Source organism: Cygnus atratus, chromosome 10, assembly GCF_013377495.2.
Source record: "Cygnus atratus isolate AKBS03 ecotype Queensland, Australia chromosome 10, CAtr_DNAZoo_HiC_assembly, whole genome shotgun sequence".
In the NCBI taxonomy this organism is placed as follows: domain Eukaryota; kingdom Metazoa; phylum Chordata; class Aves; order Anseriformes; family Anatidae; genus Cygnus; species Cygnus atratus.
The window spans coordinates 5,854,537-5,875,679 of NC_066371.1; the positions used below are offsets into that span (position 1 = coordinate 5,854,537).

Below are 21,143 nucleotides of genomic sequence, written 5' to 3' on the forward strand. Positions count from 1 at the left end.
TCCTGAAATTCAGCTGGCTTTCTCTGGAATAACAAAGTCCTGACACAGTAGGCACCCCCTATTTTGTTGACAAAAATAATCACCTTTGAGGGGACAGAGGTGACAGATCCCCACTCAGCACACAGCAGAGCAGTGCTTTCATGTCAGTGGGTTTCCTAAGGCTCTGGCTGACCCCTCGACACAACCTTTACGACTACTCCCATGTGCAAATTTCTGTTACAGAAGACAGCAGAGACAGCGTGTATGTTTAATTATCAAAGATCTCAATAGTGTAAAAGCCATTTCTTCAGTTCAGCAAGGACTAAGTGGCAACGAGGGAGAGGCTGAAGCAGGGACAACGGCAATTAAAAGCAGAAGGGATTAAAAATATTCCCAAATGCCTCAAAAGTAGCAGGAGGAGAAGACCACTTAATTCTTAGCTAGCATTAACCTTTCTACATGGAAACTGAGTTTAGACATAGAAACAGTAGCACCCAGGCAGTATTTCTTTGTTATTTGCACCGTACAGTGGCGATGTAAGTTTGGGGGAGGGCAATCACACACCACTTAGCAGATAACAATTACCCCGCATACACAAAGGCACATGCACATTTATCTCAGACACACACAAACAAGCCTGCTGGCATGTATAATGCACTCCACAAACCCAATTTGTTTTCACTTCATTATTTTTGAATACACAGGGAGAGTTCTGGGAATGCATGATGTTGCCATGCCAAATTCTCCAGAAGTACAAGTTCTTTTGGTGCTAACAGGAGCCTTTATACCATTTTCATTCTAATTTTCCACTGTAGCACTGCCAAGCACCATTTAGCTTTGCTCAGAAAGTTGAAGCTTTTGTCGGCAAAGCCCCAGAATCACTTTTTTTTTTTCTTTATTCCTGCGAGCAGCCACATAAATCCCAGATGTTCTCTATTCTGCATGAAGTAAATATTGAAATTGTGCTAGGAGATATTCAAATAGAGCTGAGAGAGATGTGAGCCTGAGATCTAAACTGTACTGCACTTGAAACGGTTCTGTCAGCAATTGCCCACCCTGACAGCACTGCGTATCCGCTGTCTGCAATCAGTATGGGGTGCCATACATCTTCCTAATCACCTTTCTTTCCCGTGACAAATATGAGCAAGTTAAAGCTAAGGTCAAATGAAAGCACTAAACACCTTCAATACATCAGGAGAGTTATCCTCACGGAAAATATGAAGCTCAGAATCCGGCAAGTGTGAGCGATGCAAAGCATTTGGGGTAGGAAGTTTGTTGGAAGAACAGCACGAAAAGACCTGGATGCCAAACGCCTGGAGGTTTGCTGAAGGCTGCAGAAGGCTGCTCTCTGCACTGGAACATCAGCTGGGAGCACAGCTGTCAACACGTCAAACCGGGCTGTGACGGAAGAGGCATCTGTTGCCATTGCCATATGTAAGTGGTGTTTACAAGGGAACGGAGGTGCAGTCCCACGGGGCTGTGTAAGGGACTTTACACACGTCCCACCGGTCAATGCACACTCAGGGGAGGACAGCCCTGAGGGGTGCCCTCGGCTGGAAGTTGGGCCCCTTGGGGCTTGGCCACCATGGGCTTCACCAGCTGCAAGGACAGCATGAAGCTTGGGTACGATAGAGTCTGCTGTGATAGAGTTTGCCCTTATTGCCACTAATCTCCACGTGAATGTCCTTCAGGTCACTTGCCCTCCTTACAGGGCCCAACGAACACTGCGCAGAGGTGCCACCACACCACACAAGCATGGAGCAAAACATCAGGTTCAACTTCAAAGGCTTTGCAGGAAGGGGTTGCAAAAAGGCATCAGTGTTCTGTTGTTTTAGTGCATCTCCCTTCAGAGCTCAAACCCCAGAAATGTGGGGTCCAGCCAGGATCCTCCAGCCCTCCAGGGCTGTGACCACAGCTACAGTGCAGGCTGTGACTTGTGGGTCTTCCCCTGGGGTGGAACAGGGCTGGGACCTCCCTAACTCATGAGGACAGCTGTGAAGGTCAGTCGTAGGGCAGATCGCAGTCTTCTGGTCTCAGTTCATAATGGAGAACAAGGGAGATAAATACTCCTATGGCAATGACCTGGAGTTAGATTACTAACACCTTTCTTTTTGGACAGAACAAGGTTTCAGAAACTTTCCTCAGGAAAAAAGAAGGAAAAAAAAATCAGGAAAAAAGAAAGCCAGATTAATTCCATCTGAGCTTCTCAACCAGATGACAGAATCACTTTAACTTGGAGCGAACAGGGTAGATGTAGAAAATGCAACTTTTACCACGTACAGTGAGCACGAACAGGCACAGAGGTATCTGAATGAAAGTTCAAGCCCAAACTTTGAGCTAGGCAGTGTGAGTAGTCAGTAATTATTTATAGCTACAGGCCAGTGCCTTCTGAGCATAGAGGAAGCACTAAGCAAGCTACCTTTCACCATGAAAGAGGCTCTGGGAATATTCCAGGAGGTTATGGGAAGAATATCTGTTGAGGGGTCAGGGTGCAGGGCAGGAGGCTGCCCAGTGCAGTATGAATTACGTTATTTTATTCTGCAGCCCCAGAATGTTCTCTTTCGTTCATCACAGGGGCTGTCAGTCAGGAAAATGGAGCCTGTGTCTAAATGTATTTGTGCTGTTATGCAAAGGAGAAATGGCTTTTCCTCCCCTTGCATGAACCCCTAAACTTACTGAACACACAACCCAGATTCTAAATTCTTACAACACAACAAAACTTTATCCAAAAGCAAAGGAAGAGCAGCTGGAAACCCTGCAAAGCATTGCAAACACTGGATGCACCTTCCTGTTCCAAGCAGCTCCTGCGAGCACCTGGGTTGGGGTCTTTACTGTGTGCTCTGCTGCTCCTCTCCCCATCCTTTGCCTGCTCTGTTGCCCCTGCAGGGGCTCTTCAAAGCAGGTTGGTTTTTAGCTCCCAGCACATGTAGACTTAACTCTTGTTCCTGCAAACCCTGTGTCTGTCTGAACTTGTGTCTTGACAGATATATTTGTGACTCCAATTTGTATCAGCAGCAAACTTTTCCATACAGTTTTCCCCAAAGAGGTTAGTCAAGAACAAAAGTTGTTGCCCTTCAAACCTTATTCCCCTCGCACACGTGTGTTAAAATAAATAAAGGGATTTGGTATTGAAATTCCCAAATTGTTCATTTACTAAATCTCCAAAGAGAAATCTTCCCACGGTTTGTGTGCGCTGCAAAGCATCAACTGAGATTAACTCCACATGCCCTGAGCACCCTCCCAGCCAATATGTGGGGCATTCACTGCACCCTCTTGAGTGCACCAAGCATGGCTTGCTTCCCCACTACACTAGGTTCAGTGTACGAATGCCCAGAGTGGTGCTGGGCCACCCCAGCCTCCCAGCAGGTCACCTGCCATGGTCCCAGCATCCATGCAGCCTTGGCACGATATGCACGGCCACCCTGGGGAATTGCCTCTCTCCCACGTGTGCATCCCCATAGATGCAAGTCCATGTAGGAGATAGATCCAAATTATTTTAGCCAAGAGTTGTTTTCATCATATTTCCACCTTAACCTGTTTCTAAACGCCCTCCAGGAAAGTGCTGGTAACACATTCATGTGGTTTTCCAGCAGTGAGAATGAGGTAGCTGTAACACGCTGCCAGGACAGACCTCCATGTCTCGCCTGAGCATTAACACACTGTGACGCACCGAGGTCACTCTCCACGGTGCTCGGCACACTGAGCGATGCATTTCAATCAACAAATGCAAGGGGTTAGAAAGCAGCTTTGTCCTTGGGCTGCTCGGGGACCTGGGAAGGGCATTATGTCTCGCAGGTTCCCCAAACCCACGTGCACTGCTCCACTTGGCCTCGTGCAGGGCTCTGCCCATGTCTCCGCCACCAGCAGCCCAAAAGGAGGAAAGGAGGGAGCCGTGCTTTCGTGTGCAGGCACATGTTCTGTCAGTGAACTGTTCCTTTCCCCAGATGCAAAGAAGGCCAGAACTACCCTGTTGTGTTACAGGGTAATATAAATGTTGGTTTTGGACCTTGGTGCTCCAGTGCTCCTTCTCCAATTATATAAGGCTCAATTGTTCATACGAGAATTCCTTGTTGACTAATTGGCAAAAACATATACACGGCTAAGTAGCACACTGTGTCCTACTTTGATGAAATGTGCTAGTGTTCCATCCTAATTAGAAATACTCATTTGCTCTTTTAATTGCATACCTTTGCATATTTACAGCAATTAATACATTGTAAAAGTGGAACATACTAAGTCAGTCTAATATTTGCATTTCTGCTGCTTAAGTCTGTTAAGGCATCGTTTCTACATTAGGCTTTAATTATGTGAGGAATGCAAAACACCTGATGCCATGCTGGAACCCAGAATCATTTTCTTTGGACTCCTCTACCTGGTCAGCAACCAAAGCAGTGTTTTCCCCATAAAAATTGGCTAAAAGTCTACTTCCCGAGGAATTAATGCTATAATTGCATGCATTTTTCTAACTAGATATTATGCCCTTGAAATACTGATACAATCTTAATTACAGGAGTATGAACAATACCATTATCATGAACTGTTTTCTATTTTATGCCAATTATGCCAGTAATAAACTGCATTCAGTGAAAATAACACCTTTTTGGAGCATTCAAGGTTTTTCCATATTTTTAGCAAGTTTGGGAGCTGCTTGTTTTTACTGCCTGAAAATATCCTGCCACACTAAATATTCTAACATTAAAATGGATTAACAGTATATTTTTTAAACTTTTTCATTGAACAGGCTGAATTCTCAGCTTGTTCTGGCCTGAGCCATCCTTTGGTTTCTTTGGGACTACACCATTTTGCACCAGCTGGGACCTGGTTCTCTGTATAATGCTACAGGAATTTATCATGTTTGATCTAAAAATTGAGTAGGGTCTTTTCTCCCTGAAGAATTTATTAACCACTAACCAGAGATCATTCATAGATTGTAAAGGGTCTGGTGTACAAACAGATTTATATAAATACATATGCAGATGTAAAGTATGCATGCTAATTTAAGCTGTGATTTGTGCAGCAAACCAGATAGGATCGGGAGGCCTTGTGTTCAACAAGCTCAACACAAGAAATAATCAATTTTTTATACCTCCCTTCACACTCACTACTTTCCAAAATCTTCCTAAATCCACATATGACACTCTCATGAGATGATAACCTCAGGATCACTCCTAGTCCTCACTCCAAAAAACAAAAGGTCGCTGACATCCCTGCCTTAAACTCCTGGCTTTGTGCTTTGCTCTGGGCCGGGCTTTTCGCGGCTGGCATTTCACCTGGCGGCAGCAGCTCTGGTAGAGCTCGCCTGCCTGAGCCGAATTGAGAGCCTTGCTTCAACATTTATTCTTTCTGGACTCAGCATCAGGTTTTAATAGAGCAGGCGCAGCTCATGGGATTTTGGGACGTTGGTTGCCTTAGGAAAATAAAGAAGATGGCAGGAGAAGAGGGAAAGTACAACACTCCAGGCAGTCCATCACTGAAATCGTCTTTTGTGCAGACTTCTCCCAGCCTTTGCTCCATGGCAGTGGTGGGGAAGCAAGGACACATAAGCAGAGGGTAATTGTTTAGTGTTTTTCTGAGCATTTTCTATGGGAAATGTACACTGGAGCAGCCTCTGCTGTGGGGCTGGACGAGGCACTGCCTGATCCCAAACCAGAGCTGCACTGTGGGAGTGAGCTGAGATGTGGGCAGCGCTGGGAATGGCCAAGGGATGCCTTGGCCACACAGAGTCCACCTGCCTAACATATAACACACATATTGCTGCCTGCTAGGTCAGTGGCTTCAGAGGGTGCATTTAAGTCCATCTTCTACTTATTTCATGGTAGAAAGCTCAGCCCAAGTTTCCTATGTCTTAAATCAAAATCATTCATTCTCTAAAAGCTGTTTCTCGCCCACTTTTCTCACTTTTTCTCTACATTTCATGCAGTGAAACATTTCAGCTACAGTAACATCCTCAGTACTTTGGTAGAGAGCAGGATTTGATTAGCAAACTCATCAGCTGTTGTATTTTGCAGATAACATTCAAAACATCAGACAGGACAGAGGAGAATCATGCACTGTTCCCTCCACCCACAGAGCACCAGCTCCAACTCTGTCTATTCAGATGCCTTTATGGCACCGTGTTTAAGTATGCAGTTATATTTGCATTTATTCATTCATTCAAAACCAAGCATGACATTTGTAAAAACACATACAGCTGGGGAACGAAAGCGCTGTCTTATCCTTTATTCCAGATTTTAATGTCACAAGATAAAAACTATTGTTTTTTTTCTCTCTCTCTCTTTTTTTTTTTTTCTTTCACTGTAGGGGGGATTTAAAAAAAAAAAAAAAAGGCAGGTGGGCAGGATTTACAACTTCAAGCTAAATAATTTGCTAAAAAAGCAAATTGCGTTTGCACTGCAACTTTTTTCCTTAGCAATTTCAGATGTTTTCAGAGGAAAAGGGGAGGAGAAAGCTACATGAAGATGAAAGGGAAATTTACCCCAATGGTGAGTTTTCAAAAAAGCCTGAGAGTACAAAGCAAACCTGATCACAAACTTGTTGCCAGAAATTGGAATGCCTGTGTGTGGCTGGGGTGGGGGTAGAATTTCAATACTCAAAAGCAAAGAAATTTCAAGCACAATAGGAAATGATGCCAGATGTCCTCTGGGAGATGGAATGATTTCCTCCACGCTCAGGGGAAATTACTGTATGGATATCTGACAGGATGATGGGACACCTTATGTTGAAACCATGCAGACATTTAATACATTACCTTCAGATAGGGCTAGGATTTAGTCTGTAAACAGAGGTCAGCAATTTAAGCAACAGCCTTGCTACCAGTTTTGAAACAGACACAAAGCCCACCAATATGACCATGCAGGTATCTCCACATTTTTTTTTGATGTGAAATAGTTTAGAAGCACAAGGCCCACTGAAAAGCAAAATTTAATTTAAAATGATGCCCTACAGGAAAGAATATATTAAGCATTTGATTCTCTTGCTGTCTTATAAATTACTAAATGTTTTTAAAAAATTAGTATTTTTATTCTCCAACAGTGACATAAAAAGGATATATGCCCTCAGATCCCAGCGTTTTTAAGTGAGGCCCTTAAGATCAGAAGTGCATAGCCAGAAGGGAAGGGCCAGGAATGGCCTTACAGGCTACTGAGGGACTGCCTAGCACCAGCTTGAATGTTTTACGTGGTCTGCAAGAAACCAAATTGGTTTCTGCTAGTCTGCACTCCCAGCCATAGGCAGGTGGTGAGCAAATGGCTCCTCAGATGATCTATGCCTGCAGAGAGTGGGAGAGGTGTGGGCGATACAGAGGGAAGGCACGCAGGAGAGAGGAAATTCATTTATTAAAAATATAAAAAAATCTGCCCTCCCCAGGAAAATGTTTAATTTTTCCCTGACAATTCTCTGGTCTTCTGCAAAGCTCCCAGCGGTGATGTCAGACAAATCCTGTGAGTGTTTTTGGAGGCAGATGCTATCCACAGAGCATGCCAAAATGCCTTGGACAGAAGGTAGCCGAGGTGTGCAAATGACAGGGGTACGTCTCCTGCAGATGGGAGATCTCTTCTTACGTGGGAATTGTAAGAACTGAGTTGCAATGAGGATAGTTAAGAAAATAAAATTATAACATTCCCCTCTTTAGAGTGATGCAACCAACACATGAATAAAAATAAATACTTTATGGACATTATTTTGCAAGTTTGGTGGGAATGTCTCTTTGATAATGTGTAATTTCCTACTGATAAAGCATTCCTAGCATAACTGGAAAATCCTCTCACACATTGAACAACAAGGCGGTGACTGACTGTCTGCACAGAAATGAGTTATAATGGGATTTGGCACCTTCGAGGTGGGAGGACACAGGGAGGCCAGCAATTGTTTGCATTTCTGGAGGGGTTATCCAACTTCAGAAGTGTTCAGCGGCGTGTTTCAATCAACAGCGGGAGAGTGCAGCTATCTCCACTCTGAAGAAGTTTAATCTATGGCTAGGATCCAAAAAGACCAAGCGTCCTCCGAATTCAAAGGCAGCCAATCTTCATAGACTTGAGAAGAGATTATCTAGAGATTATGTTGGTAATTAACTGAGGAAATGGAAAGTTGGTCTAAACCTTGTGGATCTGTCTCAAAGTGACATTGCTGTTTTCGTTCCATAACAGATGTGCACTAGGGGCTGTGGACAGGCTTTGAAGAGGAGCACGGTGCAACACGGGTAGGGCAACCAGGGGAGCCTGAGTGCAGGTGCATGTCTGAGCTACCTCTTCACGTTGCACTGAGCAAGTGGGTGATGGCAGATAATTTATTCTCTGAAATTCAAGTTAAAACTAACAATTACCCAGCAATACCCACCCATCATCACATCAACATTAACGCAAGTGTTAATGTCATTAATAGCAATTATTCTAACTAGTCTGTTATACCACTAGTTTACCACAGTTATTCCCAAGTAGAGATTGTAAGCACCAGATTTTATACCCAGTAAAGCCTATCACAATGAAGTTGAGTGGAAGGACCCCTCTGCTGCAACCCTGTTAAATGTATAGACTTCATTTTACATTACTCTAGAGAGCTTCACAATAAAAAGAAAAAAGCACACTTCATCCTTATACATCCTTATACATTTTTCCTCTTATTTGCATGGCAATATTTTACAGTTCTAAATCTTCAATTACAGAGTAACTATTTTTCTTTTCTCATCTGGCAGAAGCATAGAGTGCCACAAAGGAGTGCTGCATAGTTGCAGACACACAGCAGCCCTGCTATTTAGCATTTAGATGGTGCACCTGAACAGCGGCCGATGTACTGGCGCTAGACAGAGGGGAAGTGAACACGAGCAGCGACAGTTGGCTGGACAGAATGCCCCTTCTCATTTCTTTCACTGTGACCCTTGCCAAAAACATTATGCCATCGCAGGCAAGCAGAGGAAACGTGCCTGCTGTCCACAGGTCTGCTCTAATCACTGCATCCCACTCTGTGGCCATTTCTCTAGCTTCAAGTCATCGCCGTCTTGCAGAGTGAAGAACAGCTTGAGACAGCTACAAAAGCCCCATGCACCAGGCAAATCTCCTGTTGCAAACTTTGAGTGTGTAAAATAGACATGAACATTGAGATCTGACAATTCATCTTCCCACGGCCCTGAGTGATTACCAAATCCCTGGTTCCCCCCCCACGAGCTTAGCCTCTTCACCCAGAATATCCACAGACGCCTGGGAAGCTGTGGAATCAGTGCTCAATTAGTAGTTCATTTTAAATGATCCTTTTGCTCTTTCTCACATGAATTATTGTTATTTGTATTAGTGAATGCACTTTATGCCAAATTTCCCACAGGCCTCTTTTCAAATTAGCCATCTGCAGCCGCGTGACGCTTTACATGCACACAAAATATGTGAACGGATACCCAAAGTACCATCAAATCACATAGGTACTTATCCATCTCTTAACATACCGCGTGCACGCATTGGCCATTTCAGGTAGAAGCGGTGAGATTAAGAACAGTGAAATACCATCTGAACAACAGATGAGCACAATCATGCGTTCCTGGCCATCGTTCTCCAGTCACCGGATTCATTGCAGCGTTAGTCACACAGCAGGAGAAAGCTCCCGACTTGGAAGTGTCCTTCATTCTTTAACAAGAAGGTAGTGTTTTTCCATTATTTGCTCCTTAACAACAAAACATTTAAGGTCTTTACTGCCTACTGCAGAGTGTTAATTTTTAATGGGAGAAGCAACATGCTGCCTGATTTCTTTAGTGCACGAAGCAGCCAACCAATCGTGCAGCACCTATTCCTCCAGAACAGCAGTTTCAGCAAGGAGTCTTTACAGCTCAGAGCATCCTTGAGGGCTAAAGATGTCAAGCAGTTTAAATGCCAATGAAATCAAGATGACACCAGGCTCAGATGCGTTAGGTAAAAAGGACAGGAAAATGGAGACCTCTACTGAGAGCATAAAACTTTGCTCTGCGTTAAGAAATAAGAACCCACTAAAGACAGCTATAAAGCACTCACCTGGTGAAATGGTGAGAGGAATATGCAGCACCAATGACAAAGTATATAGAAAATTCTATGATGAAAAATGAGTGAAAAATGGCCTGGAGGATGTGAGAGAGTCCAGCCCTCCCTCTGCCCGCATGCAGAATTAACTGTACCTTAAATGTTACTGACACATGCCTAGTCTGTCCTGTCTGAGGTCTGATGATGGAGATCCTACTGCGTTCCAAGACTTAACACCTATAAAGTTTGTTTCCCGTCTCCGGTAAGTCTGTAGAGCACTCAAACTCAGTGCACTATTGCCCACTGCCAAATCTCGTAAAACTCCCAGGCATTCACATAATACAGGATTTCCTACATCTCAAAGCTTGAACTCCCTTGCTAAATGGTTAGTTCATAGAGATTTCAGGAATGCCCATGCTTGGGCATCCTCCGCATCTATTAATCCCTTGTTTCATGGAACATGGGACCCCCTAAGATGTAGCATGTGGCTCCAGCCCCTGCCAGAAGTACAGCGCAGAGGAATCTCTGCATCTCTCTGAAACTGGACAGCAATCCTCAAAATGTATCAGATCGTATTCAAGAGACAAAGTAGCAAATATTTCAATGGATAATCTAAGTTAGACTGCTGTAAAAGCCTTTTTTTTTTTTTTTTTTAGCACACAGTAATGTTTTTTCAAAACCTTCCAATATACTGAACAGCAGGACTGAAAGTTAATATCCATTTAAGCTATTGCCAGAATAAGGATATTTTTGCTTTTGTGTCTTTAAAAATCTCTTCTGGAATGAAGCCATGGATGCCACGTTTCAAGGTTGAGTGAATTTTTATAGCAAAAATAGAAATCCCTGAAAATGGAGGATAAAATGGAGAGAGTTTAATAAGCCTTAACAGAAACACTGCTATCAGATGCCTCTTTTAATAATTTTAATAGAAATGTATCTTCCCTAAGACTATCCCACCTACGAGTAGAGCATTCAGCAGTGGCATCATTTCTGCTGCAGGTCAGTATTTAAAAGTTCAATATTTGGAATACACTGGAGAGGCCGTATGGCCTAGCAACAGTGGCTCTACTATAGGCAGCGTCATGATACAACACCAGCAGGGCTAGCAAGTTTTCCTCTAGCCCACTTCCACACCACTGTGGCTGCTGTAATTTAGCACTGCCAAGCACCCACACTTGGGGGACAAATCTGCTCATGTCATTAACCGGGCACTGGATGCTCCAGACCACCAGGCAGGGGCTTGGTGCTGCAGTCTGGGTGCTCTGGCACAGCGCTGAGGAGCATCACTGAGGCTGTCCCCACCCTGTGAGAATCTCTCCAGTCCTACTGTGTGATCACAGACTCTAACCAAGTCGATGTGACAGTGAGAGAAGAGGGTGCTAACGGTCGTGTATTAAGGAGGTAATCCATGAGCAGCACAATGGGAGAAGGGGAGTTTACCCTTGGCACACATAGTTTAATCCTAGAATCATAGAACCCTTCACGTTGGAAAAGACTTCTAAGATCATCTGGTCCAACTTTTTCACCTGGTACTGACAAATCTTTTAAATGCCTCTCCTGTTGGGTGGTGCCAACTGGGACGCACCGATCTGTGATCACGAAAGATGTTTCGTGATTGCACATTCCTGACTTCAGGATTATTTATGGATGGCTTCAGCCTACTTTCTCCTCAGAATTTACAGTGCTGTGAGTTCATTTTGTAATGGCACTCTCTCGCTGGCGCACTGATGCATTCCTGCGCTTCAAAGGTAAGAAGCAACAAAACATGTCTTGGTGATGAGAAGTGATGAAAAGGGACAGCAACGCAGGTGCCAATAAAGGGCTGTAGCCAGATCAGCTCCCGGGAGAAGCACTGATTCGGTGCCTAACCATGACAGCACATACAGTTGCTCCTAACTAACACATGGCTCTTTGCTGCTATTCCACCTACAGTTATTTGAAACCCTGGTCATTCTTCAAGACACCAAGGAATACTCAACAACAAGTAGACAGAGACATGAGCCTGCTACACATGCAATGCACTATGAAATTTGCCCCATGGAAGGATTTTTTTTTTTTCTGCACTAGGTCAAAATACAGTTTGGTCCACTGTTTTGATTTAGCTGAGCATGTGTAAGTACACCCTTTTATAACATTTATTCACACCAATTTTTCTGTCTCCCCTTTTGCTCAAGCCATCTTGAGATCAATCCTTTCCAGTTCTAGGGGGAAGACACGCTTATCTCAGAAAAAACATCTGCCCTTTTTGGTCTGTCCCTTTTTTTTAGCTTCAGACCATGAGCAAACAAAAGCATATACAGACAGCAGTGTAATATGCAAGACAGAAGAGCTTCAGCCAAGGTTCCTTAATGGAAAGGGCAACTGCTATTGATTTCCTAAACACAGAGGTTGTGCCCTTCACCTCTATGACAAATCAGTTAGTAAAGACTCGGGACTCAAGGGAAACCCCGTGGTATGTAAACATGAACTTGTGGTTTACTGTTAATACAATACACTCTACAACTTTTATGGTGAAGTCTGGCAAAATAGAGGAGGAGTCTGCGGGTGGCAAATAAACATATTTACTGGAAAAATCTATCACTAATATAAATAGAATTGAATTCAACAGGCAAAAGAATCAGCAGGCACATAAGGACACCAAGAAAACATGGCTGGCATTTGGATTACATTAAATTTTTAATCAAAATGAAAAAAAATAAAATCAGATTTCTTCTTGTTGTAATATAAAATGCTGATAAAGCAACATAATGGTTATTTATCTTCTGATAACAGTAAGGTGCACTTAATGCAATGAAAATTAGTGTAAGAACTCGGTATGACAAGGAGAAATGTTGTATCATTATTGGATGAACAGACAGAACAGGAAAAATATTTTTCCAAACAATAAAATGAAGTTAAGAAGATCCTCACTATTTGGTAACACATTTTATGTTTTGAATATGAGGAAAATCTTATTTAGTATCACAGCAACTTGTTCCTGAAGCATAGTTCATTAATATCCAACGTTTTTACAAGCAATACCAAGGCTGGGGTACACCGATCATAGGAGATGTTTGTGATCCCTCTTCTTTCACTACTGACAATAAAAGCAGCGTAAATAAAACCACTCACTGGCCTGGATATACCAGCAGAAAGATCAGACAGACAACATAGATGACTAACACTGAAAATAGAATAAGTTATTTTGTCCTTGAAACAAAAGCAACTTCCTTACACCCTTTAAGTTAATAATGCTTTATTTTGTCCCCAGCTGTTAAGTTTATAGAAATTAAAAGTCATGACTATTTGTCTTTTGCCAGCGTGAATTTAAAAGTGCCTTTAAAATAATCTCATTATCATTGTGTTGTGTTTTTTTTTTTTCTCAAGCAGATTCGATACAAAACAGATTACATCCTGCTTGCACTACTAAAGTACACATAAATTTTTCACAAACCAATTTATCTTAAAAATTTGTCTTTCCTCATTTTAATTCTGGACACAGTGCACATCGAAAAGGCACTTCAAGTATTTTTTAGATAACACAATTCTAGAGATGGTGATGCATTAGTGTTTCTGGGGTCTTTCCATTCTATATTATTATTTCCAGACCATGAGAAGGCACCATTTATGAAGTGAAATCTCTAATATGAAACAATCACATTACCACGAAATTTTAGTCTAATGTTTGATCTGAAATTTAAGATTAAAACTACTACTTTTCTTCTACTACACAGTTTCTAAAAAAAAAAGAAAAAAATCCAGGTAGGGACACTCATGGAGCAGGAAAACTTCCACTGCTACATTTCATGCAGTATGTCTCTCTCGCTAGCACTGATGACAGTCTTTTCACAAGTGCCACAGCTGCTTTACAAGGAGAAACAGACATGAGTATGGTTGTGCACAAAAGACAGGAATAACAGGTACCTTATATTAATCTGAGTCACTTACTGTTAAAACATGTCAAAACCATGAATCTCTCCTATTCTTTCATTTACTTTCAATCCTGCCTAAGGAAGGTTTTTGGGTATACTTTCAGTTAATAAAATCTTCACTAGTAATAAATTTACAAGTAATAGTATTCTTGTCCCCTTTTTGTGAGGCAAGCACTGTCTAAGAACAGTTCGAGAATAACTGGGCCCAGCAGAGGAGAAAAAAGAAGTTTCTTGGATATTTGGGTGGACTCTGTATGTGGTGTATTATTCCTGCATGTTTACTAGTCTTGAAGCAGAACTGGTCAGTACGTCATTATCTTTCACAAGAATCTCAGAAATAGACCATCTCAAGAAACAACCTTAATCTAAAAGCGAAGTGCAAAAGAAACACATTTCTTTAACCACAGCAGGCTCGTGGTGTAGTGCAACATACAATACAACCTCGACAATTTGCTCTTCCCAAATTTCAGTTTAGGAAAAAAGATATTTTCCTTTGGAAAAATCATTCATCAGAAAATTCCTGCTATTCTTTTCAGATTTCTCCTTTATCTTTAGTATTGCTGCCTTTTGAAAAGCAGGTGTGAGAATGCAACTCCTCTACTGGCACACAACCTTTACTCTTATTACATTCCTATGCTTTATAATAGGCACTTCCAGAAAGTAAACAGTTGGAAAGACTAGATATAAAATTTCAGCTTCAGGTTGCCAAGTCATTCTCTATCACTGGAGGGTTGATGGGACACTGGATCAGCAGGAATCCAAAAGACAAAACAGTTCCTGATACCTTCTTCCCAAACTGGATGAAATTAGCCCCTTCCAGCAAGGTTTTGGCAAGCGTCAACTTTTTCAGCATTGCTGCGCGCTAAACTGGGAGCGAACATCCCACAGTGAGCCCTGGGAGGCCACCTGACTCAGAGATGCATCTCTGAATCACGATCACCTCCTCCCTGTGGGAGGAAAAGGGTAGCGATTTACCGCTGGCCTATAACAGGGCTGAGTTATTACCTCCCCACACGTGGGTGCTGGCTCAGCTATTTTGACCCAGTGAGTGGGACGGCTGAGCCGATGTGTTACCCAGCCCCTGGAGCTACCCACCAGCTCCCAGTCCACTCACTGGAGGTTTAAGTAAGCTGTGCAATGGAGGATGGATTGTATACCCTCGTCCTACCTTATTTAGACAGATGAAGGCACAAACCAATCAAACTACAAACCATCCCACGCTTATTTTCAAATTAAGGCTGTGTTTAATACACAGCCACTGTGTGCTTCATACTGTGAGTTCTGCTGAGATCCTTTCAGAGAGCATCAATGGACAGCAGGAAGATGAAAGTTAGCAAGAGGTGCATCTTGCAGTATCCTGAAATCGCCAATATTGTCAAAAAAATCATAATTTTATTTCTCTGGCCCTCAGACTTCTATTGATGCCAAATATAATAATAGTTCTGTCCTTACTGAAGACAAACTGAGTTTAGGATAACTAACATTGACATGTATTGCAGGAAACAAAGCACTGAATTATCCATATTGTGTATTGAACGATTCTGTAGTCTGGATAAGCCTACATCATTAAAGTGTTAGAAGGAAGTTCAGCAACAGAAGACCTGAGATGTAAGAATAAATGTTCAATGCAGAAAGAACCAATTATACAAACAAGCATTAAGTTTTTAAATTAAAGTTCATTAGTTCAGTGTATTTAGGGACCAACAGCGAAAAGTAAATGACAACGCTATGGCAATCAAGAGCATAAACAGGAGAGTTTTAAATTCTAGCAAACTCCAGAAATAGGAACCTTTTTCTGAGCCAAGAAAACTCAATTTCCACTTGGCACAAAAGAATCAATTAGATACGACACTTACTGGTCGACTGAGAGTTGGATACACCTCTCCTCTCTTCCAACACTTCAGACTTTATACAAATCGATGATCAAAGTAAACACAATCATACAAGTTTGTGTTTGTCATAAAGCCATTAATTTCTGAAGTTTGTGGCTACGTGTGGAAATTTCTCATAAAAATAAGAGATAGATGCTGTCATAACTAGTGTCCACTGCTTGACAGAGGGGAAAAGGAGGAGGAAATCAATAGGTTTACAAACTCAAAACTAATTGAGCCATTCTCCAACACTGTATGACTTGCAGCAAAAACAAGGAACCATTTAATGACTGAGGTAGTTTAATTCTAATCTAGCTATCTAGGTGGCTTGACACAGAATCTTATTTAAAGACAACTTCAGTTGATGTTTATAGCCAGAGATGAGGGTTAAATCTTTTTCCCTCACCTAGTGAAGTGGATAAGATGTCAATAGTGCAAAGACCTTATCCAAAGACCATTGAAGGCCAAGCTTTGGAGGAGACTATCTGTGCCGAAGCAGGGAAATGGCCGTAACTGGACTTGCCTTAAATGCAAGGCCTGGTAGATGAACCAACCTATGGGACCTGGTCACTTAATTATCGTAATAGTCCTGGTCTTATGCAGAAAGACTCTAAAATGATTGAACTGTGACATTAATTTATTGGAACCAGGCTTCATCTATTCTATACTGCCTTGGAAAGTACAGCTTGAAAAAAAAAAGATTTGAAAACGTAGCCTACTGTTAACATTTTTCTGTGTTTCATTTGTTCTTTAATACCTCATTTCAATACAGTCAGTAGAACAGAATCATAAAACAGCCAGGTTCCCACATTAACTCAGATTTCTGAACAGTATTCTCCTAGTGAATGATAGTATCCCTAAATTGATATACAATAAATTCCCATGCACCTTTTCTCATTTCCTAATCTCTCTCCAGCAATGGCAGTTCCTTGTTCCTTTTACTTTACTTTCTCCTTCAGTTGTCTGCATATTCTTAATGAACATAAAGAAACTGAAGAAACATGCAATTAACTGTTCTATCTATTTTTAGACACTAGGAGAAGAAGAACACAAGTACTTTCATTATTCCCATGCAAATGTTCCACCGTTGGACACTCCAGCATTTTCACAGATGTCAGGACAGACATAATCAGACTTTTCAATCCAGCAACTCCTGCGATTTTTGGAGGTTTTGCAACATGAATCCTCCATCCTTCCAATTAAAGGCATCTGTCCTGATATTTGGCTCTTCCATCCGAGGATCATATGCCCCCTTATGCAAGTGTTGCTACTCTGATTCCAATTCATCTTCTTGCCTGACATTTTCCTAGCTGGAAACTGTGACTGTAAAGCACCCCAAGAAAAGTAGGTGTGATGCTTGGTAGTCCTTAATATCCTGGATAGACCGAAGAATATTTAGCTTGCACTTACAGTAAACATCACTGTGCAGTTAAATGGTACTAAACCACAATGTGCATCATTCGAGTGATGGGATTAGTCCATTTTGTGACAAATATTGCAATTGTAAAAGCATCTATCACAGAATCTCATGGTAAGGCCAGAAGGTATTTCTTAGTATGTCATCATACTTGCTTAGAACACAGAAACTTCTGAAATACCGAATTAACCCGCCCTCTTCCCCCCCCCCACCGAACCTGCAACAAAAAATTTACACATCCCTGAACACGTCAAGATATATGGAAAGGATTCATTCTATTTTTGCCCCAGGGCCCACATTACAAGACCGAAGACCAACTTTATATGAGGCAGAAAGAGTATTCTAATAGCAAAAGCTGTGAAAACATTTCTGAAAAAAAAAAAGAGTTATTTCAGTGAAAATGTAATACACAATAAGTTAATGCTGTTTCCAGTAAGATCCTCAACCAGCCAACAGGTTGCTTCAAAATAGAGGGATTTTTTCAAGAAATACAATACCTTTGATTCAGGAATGGGAACTACATTTTTAACTTGTGGTAAGTGATGCTACATCTATCCCAGACTCAACCATTTTATTCTGTGTAGCTTCTATGGTGTTTAACTTTAGCGGTGTGGTTTCTTTCGTATATATAATAGTGTGACTGACGGGGGACAATCCCTTGAGGTAGGGTGAAGGAAAAGAGGAAAACAAACTCTGTCCAAGGAGACAGAAATGACAAGAAGAACTTCCCCAGCTAGAGAGACTGGGGGTAGCTAATAGAGAGAGCAGAAACAGGCAGAGACCAACACTGAGAGGGGATCAGAGTATTTTTTTTCTGCAGTGATGGAAAGGTTTGAGTTTCCCCTAAGCAGCTTGCAGCTAGTGGACTCATCACTCTTCTCTGGGCACTCCCATACAGACAGCAGCCACGGTGCAATGTTCCCAGGGACACAGGAACTGAAGCTCTCTGCGTCACCTTCTTTTCCATCTTTATGTTGTGCAGTAAAGTTATGATGATTCCCTATAGAGCCAGAGTTTATCCCAGACCTCCTGAAGCCTTAAGACCATACCCTCCGCCCCCCCGCTTCCGAATAATAGGCCAAAAGAGAAAAAAGAAATCCAAGATATGACCTGTATGATCTGATTCTCAGTTCCCTACTTGTATATGCTGGAAAAGGCACTGAACCAATGATTGGTTATTGGTTTTGTTGTTGTTGTTGTTTTATTTTTATATCAAAATTATAGGAATACCTAGATGCAGCAGAAGAGGGATAGGCTGTGCATATTAAACACATTTGTGTTCAATATAACATATCTATTTTAAAACTATGTTCCCAAAGCTGAGATAATTTCTCCTGGCAGACTGGACTGGAAAAGGAAAGGTAAATGTACTGTACTTGTGTAGAACTGAACAGCATCTGTCACCAGTCAACCATGGAAATAGAGAGTATAGGCTTCAGCAGCTCACATCCCTGGAATCAGTTACCTAATGATTCACCTTTGCCACCATAACGGTTGCAAAAATCAATTCTACAGATTTTCCTCCATGCAAAGTCTTGGGCTTTGCATGGAAAAGCAATTATTTAAATTAATTATTTAAGCAAGTAATTTCAGAAACTTAAAATATAACAGTTAGCTATGTTCTGTTTATCTCCTGATATTTTTAATCAGTATCTCAGATACACAGATGTGATTAAATGCAAACACTTGTAAGAAATGTCAATATAAATAGTAGACAATGAAATACAGCTTTTCAATTCATTAATATCTGTATCTTAGGTGACTGCAGGTGCACCTTAATGAATTACATGACTAGTAAAATACAATTAAATGCAGCTGCATATGTTTACAAAACTGCAGAACCAAATTACAGGTATCAGTAGCGCCCATAATTCATCCATAATTGACAATTTTCATATTACCGGAATAAGGAATCAAGTCATGCAGATGATTACTGCATTTGCCTTTGAGCACTGGAGACCCAGGTTCATTTCCTATGCAGCACCACAAATGAAACAAATTACATGCTTTCAGGTTAAGATAGACCTGAAAGCAAAAGCACCCCTGAACGACAGCCAAAAACCAAATGATTCAGGTTCTATTTAACTGTCAATAAGAAGTTCATGAATGGTTGACAGTTGACAAAACTTAAGCATACTGTTAATAAAATATTCTTCTTTATGCAAGACTCATCAAGTCTCTGGTGCAGAACCTGGTTCTGACCCGAGCTATCCAGTGGGTGGATTTCCTGGCTTCAAGGACATGACAAGAACATAATGGAGAGCACAATTCATGCCAAAGATTTTGGTTTTCATCTATCTCCCCTTTTACATGCAGTTTAGGGATAATCTCTTTTTGGCAGGATGTTTTCGATTGCAGTAATGCCCGTCTGCAGTTAATTTTAGGTTGACCAACAAACCTCATTAAGACTTCACATAGCATGGGTTAATCGGACCTTGACTGGAAAAGTTCCTGAGAAGCCTGTTCTACCTGCCCTGCCATGAGCAGGAGGTTAGACTAGATGATGCTCAGAGGTGTCTTCCAGATGACAAGAACCCACAGTTCTCTGACTATAATTATTTATAACATCCCCTATTCCAATACGTGTATGTTGGTGGTTGAGCATTCAATTTGGAGAGGTCTTAACTCTTAGAGAAGACCTCAGAGAGACCCCCTGCAACCCTGCACGGACAGCACCTCACTGTGCTGCATACAACCACTGACCAAAGAACTGGACAAGCACAGACATCAAGGAACATCTCCTAAGGCAGGATTTTGGATGACAGTATCAATAAAAGTACCTGAGGTCCTTCATAGAAAGACTCCCCAAAAGCACAGACCGGGAGGCTTGACTTGATTTTGTTACATGATCGTATTTATCTAGGGCTCCAAGGCATTGCAAAGACTCTGCAAAGCTCCCTCTCCTCACCTGGGGGCCAGTGCGGCAGAAAGATGGCAAGCAACAAGTTAATTGTACTGAAGACAGAGGAAAAAAAAAAAAAAGAAAATGAAATGAATAAATCTGTTGTGTCTTAGCATAATCCTACTATGCATATACATAAAACAAACTCTCCTGACATATACCTGATAAAGAAAAAAGTCTAGGTAAAGGGACACCAGTGATCCTGAGGTAAAACCAATCACAGTTTCTTCTCTTTTTTATTTTTTTTTTTAAATAATACATATCCATTGTATGCTATCTTTTGATATGTAAAAAAATAAAAATTAAATGCAGCCTGTTGCTGGTTTCATTTTGCTTTAAAATGAATGATAGCCAGTTCACATTCTTAAAAGCACAAATAATATTTTCTGGAAATCAGAGAGGGAAAAGAATTAATTTCAAATGTTTCTTGTTAGCACACTAGCAGATCTTATCTTTTTATTGTACTAAGCAATTTGAATCCTCCAAAGTATTTCAGCACCATATCCCAACAGATATTGTTGAGAAGCAGGTACCTAAAATAGATTAGGAGCTGCTGAGAGGATCTGAGGCTTTCAGGTCTATCTTCTTCCAGAGCTGATCAAGGCCAGCTTTCAGGGTATTGGGTCAAGGGCAAGGTTGTTGCCTAATCCCCACAGGGTGACTGTATTAACCAAAACAGTTACATAGGAATGCTTTGGGTAGGGACAACAGTAAAAGGTGCACCAGTAAAGTCTGGTGGAGGAGCAGTGTGATGCTCTACCTGCATGACTGCATGCGCTGACCCTTCTCCTTAGAGGTAGTGTAAGGCCATGCTCGAGAGCAAACCACTGCCTGCCCACCCTCCTGACAGCACATCCTGGGCCAGCTGTGTGGGGGTCTAACCAATAAGCCAGATGGAGAAATCAGAGCATGGCCACGCTCTGCATTCCCTCTGGGCTGCCATGCCTGATAGAAGGGCTTGGCAACCTCTTCGTACGCCCTCCGCCTTGCAGTGGGGTCTTAGGACTCTCTGAAGGGGGAAGGAGTATGACTGAGTGCATGGAGGCATACTGCTCAGAGGCAGTATGACAACAGCAGATGCCATACATG

The 21,143-nt window shown here is 41.8% G+C and overlaps 1 protein-coding gene across 1 annotated transcript in view; it reads right to left on the reverse strand.

The window, feature by feature from the left end:
• Positions 1-21,143, reverse strand: part of TAFA1 (TAFA chemokine like family member 1) — a 317,847-nt gene that overhangs the window by 135,941 nt on the left and 160,763 nt on the right. The window lies entirely within an intron of this gene.